Below are 14574 nucleotides of genomic sequence, written 5' to 3'. Positions count from 1 at the left end.
GCTGAGTCACATGTGAGGCACATCTGGGCCTCACCCCTTGGAATAATGGTGTCTTTGAAATGTGCCTCATCCCACCTGGTCTTTGGTCATTATCCAAGACCCTGTCTTTACTGGTCTAGTGAGTCTCTTCGCTGGGCACATGCTGTTTTTAAGTCAAGGGGGACTCTCACTGGGTTCCTGAACCACACTGGGCCATGTCCACTTTACTCTCTTACACACTGGGCTGAGGGTAAACTCTGAGATCTTGTCACCTCCCTAGCTCAGTATGGGACTTGGGTAGCAAAACCGCAGATCCACTTAAGCCATGCTATGAGAGTCTGTAATTCCCAACTCCTTCTGGGGTTTTGCTGTTGAATTCTAACAGTCTAGCCATCTCATCCCCCAACACAGATATGAGTTTGACTTCTTTCCTCAAGGACACTTGCTAATATTTAACTCTTTGGAATTACCTCAAATTCTCTTTCTCCCCTTGGTCCTGGAAAGTTTTGCCACAATTTTGTTCCATCCAGATTCTTCTTAGGCCTCTGAGTATCCCTTTACCATCTCTTTCTTGAACTGTTATTCCATCTTTTGCCTACGAAATATTCAACTTCCCAGTGTTCCATCTTTGGCCCACTATCTTTCTCAGTTTTACCAGGTTACCTCTTTCACTCCCAAAGATTTGACTACCTTCTCTAAGCTAATGACTCCCAAATCTACAGTTCCAGCCCAAAATCAATGTCCAGTTGCTATATATCTCCTCTTGATCTCTCACAAGCTAATAACAACTTAAAGAAAGAAAATGAAGTCACTCAGTCGTGTCCAACTCTACGACCCCATCGACTGTAGCCTACCACGATCCACCGTCCATGGGATTTTCCAGGCAAGAGTATTGGAGTGAGTTGCCATTTCCTTCTCCAGAGAATCTTCCCAACCCAGGGATCGAACCTGGGTCTCCCACATTTTAGGCAGACGCTTTACCATCTGAGCCACCAGGGAAGTGGTAATAACAACTTAACTAGTCCCAAACTCTGTATATATCTTCTGGAAGCCTTTCTCCTGCATTTTTGTTTCTCTGTCCGTCTCTCATTCATTTGGTAGACATGATTATAAACTGCTAAAGTTATCAAGGAAAAGTGCTTAATGCTCTGAGAATGTTTACTGGATGGGATGGGAGTGAAGGTATAACAAAAGATCCTCTCACTGAGCTATTTTTGCCACCAGCATCTGGTATCTGCACAGATCAGGAAGCTAACTATGTCTCTTCCTGGCCCCAGATTTTCAGGAAAAACATGCAGAATGCATTCAGTGGGGGTGCCCACCTTGAAAGAGGAGAGTGTTTTATTACTGTTTAGAATTGTTCCCAATTTAGTCATTATTGCTTTCAAATACCCCATAGAAAGTATACTCCCTTTTTGCCTGCCCCTGGGGCAAAACACTCCAGTTGCCCTCTCCTTACTATACCATTGAACATTTGGAGGTCTCCAACTTCCTCGCTTTATTCCCATCTATAATACCTTTCAGGTAAGAATCTAAAGCTGAGTTAGGGGCTACCTTGGTGGTCCAGTGGTTAAGACTGTGCACTCCCAGTGCTGGGGACACAGGTTCCATCCCTGATGGAGAGTCCCTGCTTGGTGCAGCTAAATAAAAAATAAAGCTGAATCACTGTGCCACTTCTCACCTCTGTGTCTTTTATCATGCTCTTCCTTCTGCCTGAAATTCCCTTACTCCATGCACACACTTCATCTGGTTTCCCGCTATCCACTAAGCTTCAGATTAATATCATTCTCCCAGTAGGTGCCTCTGTTCCTCCAGTACTGAGTTGTGTGCCCTCCTTGAATTTCCATAGCATCTTCAAAATACTACTGAATTCCTGCATTGTCCAGTTTGTCCGCTAATCTGTTTTTGACTTTATCTGCCCCAACTGGTCTTCCCCCGTGGCTCAGAGGTAAAGAATCCACCTTCATTGCAAGAGACACCATAGACATGGGTATCTCTGGGTTGAGTAGATTCCCTGGAAGAGGAAATGGTAACCACCTTCAGGATTCTTGCCAGAGGAGCCTGGAAAGCTATAGTTTGTGAAGTTGCAAAGAGTTGGACACGACTGAGCACACACGCTACCCCAATGACTCTGCCCAAATTATTCATTTGATCTCCAGAATCTAGGGAACTACTTGTCACAAAAATGCCTTCAACAAAGGTTTGCTGAAAGAGTGAAAAATAATGAAATCATTATTGTATTCATTTTTTTTCCAGTTCTTTTGAGATATAGTTGACCCACAGTACTGTGTAAGTTTAAGGTGTACAGCAAGATGATTTGACTTAAATAATCATGAAATGATGACCACAACAAGTTCAGTGAGCATCCATCATCTCACATAGATGCAAAAGAAATGAAGAAAAATTCCTTGTGATGAACACTCTTAGAATTTCTCTTAGCAACTTTAATGTGATGAGCGGTGCTCATCAAATTAATCACCTTGTGCATTATATCCCTAGTACTTAGCTTATAACTAAAGTTTGTATCTTTTGACCACTTTCATCCAGTTTCCTTTTTCTCCCTGCCTCAAACTTGATCTCTTTTTCTGTGAGTTTATGTTTAAAGTATACTTGATCTACCGCTCTATGTTAGTTTCTGACGTACAACATAGTAATTCAACATTTCTGTACCTTACAAAATGATAACCCTGATAAGTCTAGTTATCACCCGTCACCATACAAAGATAATACATGATTATTGACTATATTCCCCATGCTGTACATTTCATCCCAATGACTCATTTATTTTATAACTGGAAATTTGTGTCTCTTAATCTCACCTATTTCACTAAGCCCCCTTTACACGCGTCTCCTCTGGCTACTACCTGTATGTTCTCTGTATCTATGACTCTGTTTCTGTTTTGTTATGTCTGTTCATTCGTTTTGTAGATTCCACATAGAAGTGAAATATTATATTTGTATTTTTCTATCTTATTTTGCTTAGGATAATACCCTATGAGATTCATCCATGTTTTTCCGAATGGCAAAGTTTTGTTCACTTTTATAGCTAAGTAATATGTATATACATATATATATATAAATATATATATATATATAAAATAGATAAAGGAGATGTGATATATATCCATTCATCTATTGGTGGATACTTAGTTTGCTTTCATATCTTGGCTGTTGTGAATAATGGTGCAATGAACACAGGGAGGCATATGTTTTAGAATTAGCATTTTTGTTTTCTTTGGATAAATACCCAACAGTGGAATTGCTGGATTATATGGTGGTTCCATTTTTAATTTTTTGAGGAAACTCCAAGTGTTTTCTATACTGGCTGAGTCAACTTGCATCCCACCAACAATGTACGAGGATTCCCTTTTCTCCTCATTCTAGCCAACACTTGTTTGTTGTCTTTTTGATAATAGCCATTCTGACAGATATGAGGTGATATTTCATCATGGTTTTGATTTGCATTTTTCTGATGATAAGTGATGTTGAGCATTTGGTGGTCACCTGTGTGTCTTCTTTGGAAAAAATGCCCATTCAGGTCCTCTGCCCATTTTTTAATTGAGCTGTTTGGGTTTTTTAGTATGTTGTATGAGTTATTTATACATTAATCCCTTATCAGATATATCATTTGCAAATATCTACTCCCATACAGTAGGCTGCCTTTTCAGTTTTTTCTTTTTTTTTGCTTGTTTATTTTTTTAATATTTATTTTTATTTATTTGTTTGGCTGCAATGGGTCTTAATTGTGGCATGCAGGACCTTCAGTCTTCATTGCAGCCTGTGGGATTTTTTAGTTGCAGCATGCAACTTTAGTTGTGACATGTGGGATCTAGTTCCCTAACCAGGAGTTGAACCAGGGTCTCCTGCATTTAGAGTGTGAATCTTAGCCAGTGGATGCTCAGGGAAGTCCCTCACTTTTCTTTTTGTGGATAGCTTCCTTCACAGTGTAAAATCTTTTTAATTTGCTGCAGTCTCATATGTTTATTTTTGTTTTTTTTCACCCTTGTCTGAGGAGACATATCTAAAAAAAATATAGCCGAGGCTGCTGTCAAAGAATGTATTGCCTATATTTTCTTTTAGTTTTATGGCTTCAGGTTTTACACCTAAGTCTTCAATCCATTTTCAGTTTGTTTTTTAATTTTTTTATATACATATGCTTTTATGTAATTCCCTTTTTAATATTGATTAAGTATTAAAAGACATTTAATACTTCTAAATGCTAACTGTATGAGCTTATAATAAAGGGTATTCAGTATTATTCTTGGGATGTAAGTTTTCAATCCTACAGACTACTTATTTTCATGTAAAAAAAATATTTGGAGCAGTCCCTCAGTATCTCCTACTTTCTTTCCTGATGCCCTTTAGAAACCCTTCTGGGAACTTACCACACGTCTATTGAAATCCAGGGTTGGTCTCCACCCAGGCTACCTTGATTCTGCAACGTTCACAAAGCAGAAGATGTGTTTTAGTTTTAAAGATCTGTCCTTCAGATCTCTGCAGAGCTTTTGTTTTGGCAAGACAGTTACACTCAGTGACTGAGAGTTTGGGATTCAGTGATAATTCCATTTATTTAATTCCACTAATAAATAGTGATAGAATTCAGAGCTACAGTAATGTGGAATTTTAAAAACATACTTGAAATCCTTGACAGCTGAAGCAGGAACATTTAAAATACATATGACAGGGAACCAAATTGTGAGATGTTCTCTCTGTTATCTTCACCAAAGAGATGTGCTCCGGAGATGATTCCTTATTCTAGCAGAAAAAATACAATCTGCTCCTCTCTTCCCATTGCTGCCATTTATAAACTGTCAGGTCCTACAGAGTTTTTTCTTCCGTCTCTCTCATAACTGTCTCTTTCATTTTAACTATAGCAGCCTAGTGAATGTTCCGTAACTTCATACCATATAATTTGCAGCAATTCTTTAAATAGTATTCTAGAGTTGAAATGTCAAAAAGGGCCAGTACTCTGGTAAATATATCACAACCAACTCTCTGGAGAAAGAAGCTTTCTTTATAGCACTTGCCAGTTTTCATGGTTTAAATACTCCTACCAAGGCAGATTTCAGACCATTAACTTGGTGTCACTGAATGATGAATTAGGGAGAGGTGCACACAATCAGCTTTTATGAGCCTGAGCATGGTGCTGCAGGTTAGCTCCAGCTCACTGCTGGCTGGAAGACTGATTTTGCTCGAGCACCATTTAAATCAAGCTGCTCTCAGATTTAGGAATCTACCTGAGCCTCTGCTGCTTGCCATGGAAACAGCAAGCATGATCTGTCCACAAATATTATGCTAGGACACTTGATTGAAGACTGGATTAGCCATTTGAATGATCTCCCTGCTTCTGTTGCAGGAAGAGGGACCCCTTCCAGGGCCCGAAACTGGGCTCTTGTCTAACACGCGGAAATGAATTGTGAGGAGACACATGTGCTGACAAAGCAAGAGATTTTATTGGGAAAGGGCACCCGGGTGGAGAGCAGTAGGGTAAGGGAACCCAGGAGAACTGCTCTGCTGCTTGGCTCACACTCTCAGGTTTTATGGTGATGGGATTAGTCTCCGGGTGGTCTTTGGCCAATCATTCTAATTCAGAGTCTTTCCTGGTGGCGCACACATCGCTCAGCCAAGATGGATGCTAGTGAGAGGGATTCTGGGAAGTAAACGGACATGCAGTGTCTCCTTTAGACCTTTCCGGAACTCTTCTGGTTGGTGGTGGCTTATTAGTTCCGTATTCTTTATCAGGATCTCCTGTCATAAAACAGCTCATGCAAATGGTTACTATGGTGCCTGGCCAGGGTGGGCGGTTTCAATCGGTGTGCTTCCCGCAACATTTCCACTCTGGCTATAATTCTTCTCCATGCAGCACCCAGAATCTTCTTTTAAAAATCTGCTTTGGGGACTTCCCAGATGGTCCAGTGGCTAGGGCTTCTCATTCCCAATGCAAGGGGCCCCGGTTCAATCCCTGATCAGGGAACGAGATCCTGCATGACCTGCCACAGCCAAATAAATATATATTTTTAAAAATCCTTAATTTGATTGTGTCACCTGCAGGGAGGCAATGTTATGCCATACTAGGCACTTTGTCAGCAGTGTCTCATGGAGCAATGCAGTGCCCATACTCAGGACCTACGATCTCTCTTTAAAATCCTCAGTGGTGTTCTGTAACACTTAAGAACTTGTGTCATATTTGTATTTGTATAATAGATGACACAATATGACCTCAGGGGGGTTGTATGATCAGACTCAAGCTTCCTCTCCATCCAACCCTATCGTGTGCTACTCTCCCTTTGATTCCTTTTGTTCCAGGTATACACTGGACTCCTTCAGTTCCTATGAGCTCTTTCCAGGATCCTGCCTGGAACTCTTCTCTTCTCTCCCTTGTACTTCCCTTGGTAATGCCTTTTTCTGTCTTAGAAAAGCTTCCTTAAACCCCTAATCAAAATTAAGTCCCTTCAGTTAGTCCCTTTCATGGCATCATATTCTTTGCCTTCAAGGTACTATAGTGGGTACTGTCAATATGAGTTTTTGGTGGCAGTTTTTATGTCTGGAAAAGTTTAGCAATGATTAGTTTGGTTTTAAAATTTAATACTCTGCCAAATATTATAATATCAAGAATCTATTCATTCTTAAGTCTGTTGACTTAAGAAAAATGCACAACCTAAAAGCTGAGAGTTACGTTTTATTTGGAGACCTACCTGAGAACTACAGGCTGGGTTGACAGCCTCTCAGGTAATTCTGAGGAATAATTCAGAAGACATAAGGGAGGAGCCAAGGTATATAGGAATTTTGACTGGAAAAAATGAAATAGTTGTCAAACATCAAAAAATTGCTGCTAATCTTAAAAAACCTCCAGACATTCAAAAAGTTAGTGATGTATGGGAAGATGCAAGAGTCTGAGCTCAGTGAAATCATTCCTTAGCTACTTAGATATGCATCTTAACTATCTTGGGCTGGTATCCTGTTTATCTCCGTTCTGAATTCCCCTCAGGGCGTATCAGAGGCAACTACAGTGACTGATGGCTTGACAGTGACAGCATTTGTAGTTTACTGGAATGGCAGACAATATTTTTTATCCACAAGCCTCTGAATCCAAAATAAAAAATTACATTGTTCTCTTTATAAGTAGATAACACATTTCACTTTTAAGGAGACCTTCATTAATGCATGAGGCTATTTACAAACTTAATTTTAGTTTCTTAGACATTTAAAATTGCACTTATAAATCTAATGTAATTGTCTTTAAGTCATTCAATTGTTTAACAAAAATAATTTAAGTAACTGTAATATATTAAACACATAAATATGGTGAATATTAGATTCTCTTAAATATGTCAATACTATCTTTAACTTCAGTAAAATATTCTTATTAATTGGACTTAAAATCACAAATCAAGTGATTGTTCAATTTATAGTGTAAATTGCAATCACAAGGCAATTCTGTTTGATTCTCCAAAACAAGCACTCCAAACAACAACCTGCTGCTGCTGCTAAGTCGCTTCAGTCGTGTCCAACTCTGTGCGACCCCAGAGACGGCAACAAGCATACCTCTATTATTCCTCTATTTACAGATCCCCTGGAGAAGGAAATGGCAACCCACTCCAATATTCTTGCCTGGAGAACCCCATGGACAGGGGAGCCTGGCAGGCTACCAGTCCATGGGGTCGCAAGAGTAGGACATGACTTAGTGACTAACCCACCACCACAAATATATCAATATTATAAGTTTGAATTAGTTATCATCATTTACTCCATTATCTGTAATCTCAATTGTAAATCTTCTGGGAGTTAAAATGGACAGATGAAGCAGACAGTGATATTAAACCAAACAACTTGGGGTTATCTTTCAGGCAGATGGCAATGAGGATACACATTGACATGTGATTTGGCTGAAGCTTAGTATTTTGTGTTCTCTCAACACACTAAGGCCTGTTTGTTCATTATAACAGGAATTCGTAGCCAGAAAGGGTCCCATATTTACTGCCCTGCTGCTGCTGCTGCTGCTAAATCACTTCAGTCATCTCCGACTCTGTGCGACCCCATAGAAAGCAGCCCACTAATTCTAGTCAAATTCACATCTATAATCCCTCACCTAGGTTGTTTAACTTTATAACTGGATTTATTTAATCTCTTAAGTTATCTTCTAAGTTAAATTATCTCTAAGTTAGCTTATTCTTCCAATACGTGAATTTTCATGTATCTCTTATAGTTTCTATAGCCCTGTTTAATGACAGAGATGGATCTGAAGCTACAAACTCAGTTCTGCAAAAACTGTTACTTTTAAAACATATAACTCATCTTAATTAATAATTTGCACCTCCATTCAAACAGAAATTAAAAACAATATTAGAATTGGTACTCACTCTCATTTTCTTCCTGGGGTCCCAGGATACTTAGTGCCATGACATTAGGGAAGAGGGAGTATGGTTCTTGATTGCCATTCATTCAAGCTGATGTCTGCTGTGAAGTCCCTCGTCCCCTCAGTTTCCTAGTGACAGCCTACACTGGCCTCTTCTGTCACCTTCTGACTCTCATCTGTAGGACCCTCCAGGTACAGGTCTGCCTCCTGCTTCCATTTATCTCTTAGGCCAGGGGCAATCCATACTGCTGAGCTTTGGACAACTCTATATGTTTTATAATACAAAATATATATATTTGGGTTTTGTTCCTGGTTCCTGGCACAGAATTCCTAAAACCCTGGGAACTTACGATAGGAATGTCTTTTAAAAAAACCCAAAACATTATTTATTTATACTTCTGGCTGCCCTTGGTCTGGGTTGCTGCTCTCAGGCTTTCTCTAATTGCGTCTGGGGGAAGGAGGGGGCGCTATTCTTTATTGCAGTGTGAGAACTTATTGTGGTGGCTTCTCTTGTGGAGAATGAACTGTAAAGCATGGGCTTCAGTAATTGTGGAGCACCAGCTTCTTGTCTCACAGCATATGGGATCCTCCCAGGTTTGAACTGTGTCCCCAGCATTGGCAGGCAGACTCCCAATCACTGGACCACCAGGGGAGTCTAATAATGTCTTTTGTTATTCATAACAAACCCCTTTCATTTAAACCTGAATTTATGCTAATGAGGTGATTCTTCAGTTCTCAGATAGCTTCAGGGTGGGGGCTGGTCACTAGAGGTAACAACCAGAATTGCTTGTCTCCCACATTGCAGTCAGACTCTTGACTGACTGAGCTGTGAGGGAAGCCCAACAACATGATTAGAAGGTTGGAACTTCCAGCCACACCTCCACCTTGGGGAGGGGAAAGGGGCTGTAGATTGAGTTCAGTCACCAATGGCCAGTGATTTTACCAATCATGGCTATGTAATAAAGCTGTAATAAAATCTTCAGAACAGTGAAGTTTCGGGCTCTTCCACATTGGTGAACAAATATATCAATCTGTTAGGAGGATGGTGTACCCACGGAGGATATAGAAACTATCTACACTCCCTACCCACTTGCCTTGTGTATCTCTTTAATTTGCCTATTTCAGAGTTGTAGCTTCATAATAAAACTGTAATGCTAGATATAGCACTTTCCTGAGTTCCATGAGTTGTTCTAGTGAATTATTGAACCTAAGGGAGGGGGAATTGTGGGAACTCCCAAATGTGTAGTCAGCTAGGCAGATGCGAGCAGCTTGGGGATCCTGCTTATGACTGACATGCAAAGTAGAGGCATTTTTGTGGGACTGAGCCACAGACTCTCTTAACTTGTGTGCTGGCACTACTTCCATGTAATAGGATCAAAATTGGTTGAATTGTTGAACACCCTTGTTGGTATCAGAGAATTAGAGAATTGGTTGTTGCTGGAAAATGATAGACTTCCTGTCAGCAAAACAATACCAAGCTTTTTTGGAATTTTACTCCTCTGTGCCCTTGGATCACTTTACACTTTCTTTACCAGAGAGAAGCACTGGTGACTCTGTGGGGCTTCAAAGGTCAAGTGCCTAGACCTATCACAAATCCATTTTTACTACGAGGCTGGTCGGCTTGCTGGGCTACATGTGAGAAGCGAGCTCCATTCTCTGCTTTCATGCACCACAGGCCTACCTTGGATGCCTGTCATTCACTGGAGCGTGGCCTGGCAGTGAAAGAGGATAGAGGCTCTCAGAGATCCAGCAGCACCTAAGCTCTAATTACCTCCCTTCTGACGCTCCTCTTCTCCAACCTGGAAATGTGCTAGTCTCTGGGCCAGGAAGATTTGCTCTGACTCATCGGGTACTTTCCAAAAGTTCTCTTCATGCCAGAGTTACATTCTGTACCTCCTGAAGTCTGGGATTTTAAAGTCAAGAGCTGGGGCAAGATTCCTATTAGTTATTTATTGGGTTCTGCTGTGTTGTACTTTTCTGAGTCATTACATACAGAATACTAAGCTGAGTGAATGAGTAAGGGCCAGAGGGGGACAGCAAATACTGGAAGCAGAAACCACATTAATTCATGTTACGAGAATATTAACCCAGTATACACTTTGGTTGGAGAAGGAAATGGCAACCCACTCCAGTATTCTTGCCTGGAGAATCCCATGGACAAAGGAGCCTGGTGGGATACAGTCCATGGGATCGCAAAGAGTCGGACATGACTGAGTGACTAACACACACACACACACTTTGGTAGTTTGCTTGGCAATTGCAGATGTTTATGGAATGTTATTATTTAATGCCCTTCCACTAGATTGTAAATACCAGGGGAGCAGAGAGTATATCTCTCTTGCTCATATTGTATGAAAAGCACCTAGATTGTACTTAGCACCCAGTAAAAACTTGATAAATATCTGTTGAAGGTATAAATGGATTTAAACTTCTTAAGTTGACATTCAATATTTTTAACCAAATAATGATGACTCCCTGCTCTGATAAACTAATTTTACTCTGGTATTGACCAAGTTTCCACATCACCTGAATTAGTATAGTTACTGGCCTCTGTCCCTTATTCAAGACTGGATCATCTTGTTGAATATATTCTTTGTTAAGTGTCTTTTCTCCTCTCTAATAATTTATCATCTCTACTTTCAGACTGTGTCTTAAAACTGACCTCCGAACAGCCTTCCATGATTGACTTTACTTGTGTGTTCACTCATTTTCATTCATTCATCTATTAAAAATATATACAGAACAATTGTTATGTATTGGATACTCTAGGCATTGAGGAAATAACTGTAATTAAGACAGAAGTCTCTGCTCAAATAAACGAATACATAAATAAGGTATTTTCAAACAGTGACAAATGCTATTAAAACACAAACATAGGGCAGTGTGATAGAAAGTGGTTGGGGATCAACATTAAGTAAGGGTTCAGAAAAGGAATCTGAGTTGAGACCTGCATAATAAGAAGATGTGAGGGTGGAGCATTTATGACAGCATTTCCATCTTGAAGACAAACAGGTACAAAGGACGGTACAGGCACAAGGTTAGGGTATTCTGGGAAAAGCAGAAGTGAGGTCATCTCCAGAGCTATGGGAGCAAAAAAGAGAGTGGTAGGAGTGAAGGCAGAGAGGTGAACAGAGCCAGATCAAGCAGGGACTTGTAGGCTAAGAACAAGAGTATGCATTTTATTCTAAATGTAAGCAGGGACTTTGAAGGCTTTGAAACTGGGTGTGTCATTCTGATTTATGTTTCAAAAAACTCATTTAGCTGCTGGGTTACAGATAAACTACAAAAGAGAAAGCAGAAAGACCAGGTGGAAGGTAATTGCGGTAACTTGAGAGATGATGATAACTCAGTGTGAACTAGGATGGTAGTGAAAATGGAGAGAAATGGTCAGATTGGGGATTTATTGATTTATTAATTGGCTCACTGATGGATTTGTTGAGGGTGGGAATAGAGGCAATGATGGATGAAAAAAAAGAGCAGAATCAAATTTGATTTTACACATTTTAGTTTGAGCAACTGGGTGTTGGTGGTACCATATACAATACTAAGGTGTGGAAACTAATACTAAGGTAAGGAAAGGTCAAGGTGGTAGTTTAGGTTTAAGGGGTATTCTGTTTAGTTCACGTCCAGATGTTTATCGACATCTAGTTGCAGATATGAAATATGTAGTTGAATATGTGATCCAGGAGCCCAGTGAAAAACCAGAGTATAGAGTGGTCAAGAGAGTAGATTTTGGATCCAGTTTGCTGCTGCTGCTGCTGCTAAGTTGCTTCAGTTGTGTCTGACTCTGTGTGACCCCACAGACAGCCCACCAGGCTCCACTGTCCCTAGGATTTTCCAGGCAAGAACACTGGAGTGGGTTGCCTTTTCCTTCTCCAATGCATGACAGTGAAAAGTGAAAGTACAGTCGCTCAGTAATTAAGTTGGACTCAGTTTACCCAGTTTCAAATCCTGGCTCCACTTCACTATGAGGGCTTGAACAATTTACTTAACTTCTTTGTGCTTCAGTTTGTTCATCTGTGAATTAGGGAGAAAAACAGTGCTCAGCCTGTAAGCTTGTTGTAAGAATTAAATGAGTTAATACATACAAAGCACTCTCTACGTGGCCTGGCACATGGTAAGTATTCAATGAGTGTTAGTTACCATTATCAGTGTGTGGCTAGGATTTGGGTGTAGGTGAGGACTGGAGCATAAATTTTGGGAGTCATCAGTGAAATTTCAAAATCATGATACTATTAGATGGTTTTCCCTCAGGAGATAGTGGGTTTAGAGAAGGCCTGAGGACCCTGAGCCAAACCTTGGGTGGTTGCAACATTTAGAGGGAAGGCAGGGAAAACAAAGGAGCTACCAAAGAAGAGAGAGAAGGAGCCAGCCAGGAAGCAGGAAGAAAGCCAGCAATGAGCCATCACAGAAACTGTATTGTGTTGAATAATGTATTTCCTGCTCCCTGGCCCCTACCCACTGGATTCATGTCTACCTGGAATCTCAGAATGTGATTATATTTGGAAATGAGGTTTTTGCACATATAATTCCTTAAATTCAGATAACATCATTACTGGGTTATGGTGTACCCTGGGTCTAAAGACTGATATTCTGTATGGATGCCCTGTGATGATGGATGAATCATCTTTAAACCCGGGGACACCAAGGATTTCTGGGAACTGCCAGAAGCTAGAAAGAAGCAGCCTGTGAGTCTTCCCTAGAGCCTTCAGAGGGAGCATAGCCCTCTTAGTACCTTGATTTTAGACTCTTAGCCTCCTAAACTTAGAAATAAATTTTTGTTGTTTGAGTTCAGTTCAGTTGGTCAGTCGAGTCCAACTCTTTGCGTCCCCATGAACCGCAGCACGCCAGGCCTCCCTGTCCATCACCAACTCCCGGAGTCTACCCAAACCCATGTCCACTGAGTCGGTGATGCCATCCAACCATCTCGTCCTCTGTCATCCCCTTCCCCTCCTGCCCTCAATCTTTCCCAACATCAAGGTCTTTTCCAATGAGTCAGCTCTTCACATAAGGTGGCCAAAGTATTGGAGTTTCAGCTTCAACATCAGTCCTTCCAGTGAACACCCAGGACTGATTTCCTTTAGGATGGGCTGGTTGGATCTCCTTGCAGTCCAAGGGACTCTCAAGAGTTTTCTCCAACACCACAGTTCAAAAGCATCAATTCTTCAGGACTCAGCTTTCTTTATAGTCCAACTCTAACATCCATACATGACCACAGGAAAAACCATAGCCTTGACTAGACAGACCTTTGTTGACAAAGTAATATCTCTGCTTTTTAATAAGCTGTCTAGGTTGGTCATAACTTTCCTTCCAATTTCATGGCTTCTTTTAATTTCATGGCTGCAATCACCATCTGCAGTGATTTTGGAGCCCCCCAAAATAAAGTCAGCCACTGTTTTCACTGTTCCCCATCTATTTCCCATGAAGTGATGGGACCAGATGCCATGATCTTCGTTTTCTGAATGTTGAGCTTTAAGCCAACTTTTTCACTCTCCTTTTTCACTTTCAGCAAGAGACTCTAGTTCTTCTTCACTTTCTGCCATAAGGGTGGTGTCATCTGCATATCTGAGGTTATTGATGTTTCTCCCGGCAATCTTGATTCCAGCTTCTGTTTCTTCTAGTCCAGCGTTTCTCATGATGTACTCTGCATAGAAGTTAAATAAGCAGAGTGACTATATACAGCCTTGACGTACTCCTTTTCCTGTTTGAAACCAGTCTGTTGTTCCATGTCCAGTTCTAACTGTTGCTTCCTGACCTGCATATAGGTTTCTCAAGAGGCAGGTCAGGTGTTCTGGTATTCCCATCTCTTGAAGAATTATCCACAGATTATTGTGATCCACACAGTCAAAGGCTTTGGCATAGTCAATAAAGCAGAAATAGATGTTTTTTCTGGAACTCTCTTTTTTGATGATCCAGCAGATGTTGGCAATTTGATCTCTGGTTCCTCTGCCTTTTCTAAAACCAGCTTGAACATCTGGAAGTTCACAGTTCCATATTGCTGAAGCCTGGCTTGGAGAATTTTGAGCATTACTTTACTAGCGTGTGAGATGAGTGCAATTGTGCAGTAGTTTGAGCATTTTTTGGCATTGCCTTTGGGATTGGAATGAAAACTGACCTTTTCCAGTCCTGAGGCCACTGCTGAGTTTTCCAAATTTGCTGGCATATTGAGTGCAGCACTTTCACAGCATCATCATTTAGGATTTGAAGTAGCTCAACTTGAATTCCATCACTTCCACTAG

General features: G+C 40.7%; 1 long non-coding RNA gene and 1 other non-coding gene across 2 annotated transcripts in view; one reads left to right on the top strand and one right to left on the bottom strand.

Moving 5' to 3' along the window:
• LOC138441475 (uncharacterized) overlaps nt 1-14574 on the top strand; it is a 48707-nt gene that overhangs the window by 23666 nt on the left and 10467 nt on the right. The gene's annotated exons all lie outside the window — the stretch shown is intronic.
• On the bottom strand, nt 907-978 carry TRNAF-AAA (transfer RNA phenylalanine (anticodon AAA)). Its single transcript has one exon. It is a non-coding gene; the product is annotated as a tRNA-Phe (tRNA).

Source organism: Ovis canadensis, chromosome 5 (assembly GCF_042477335.2).
Source record: "Ovis canadensis isolate MfBH-ARS-UI-01 breed Bighorn chromosome 5, ARS-UI_OviCan_v2, whole genome shotgun sequence".
In the NCBI taxonomy this organism is placed as follows: domain Eukaryota; kingdom Metazoa; phylum Chordata; class Mammalia; order Artiodactyla; family Bovidae; genus Ovis; species Ovis canadensis.
The sequence above is the reverse complement of the archived record's forward strand: the minus strand, read 5'-3'. Positions and strand labels throughout refer to the sequence as shown.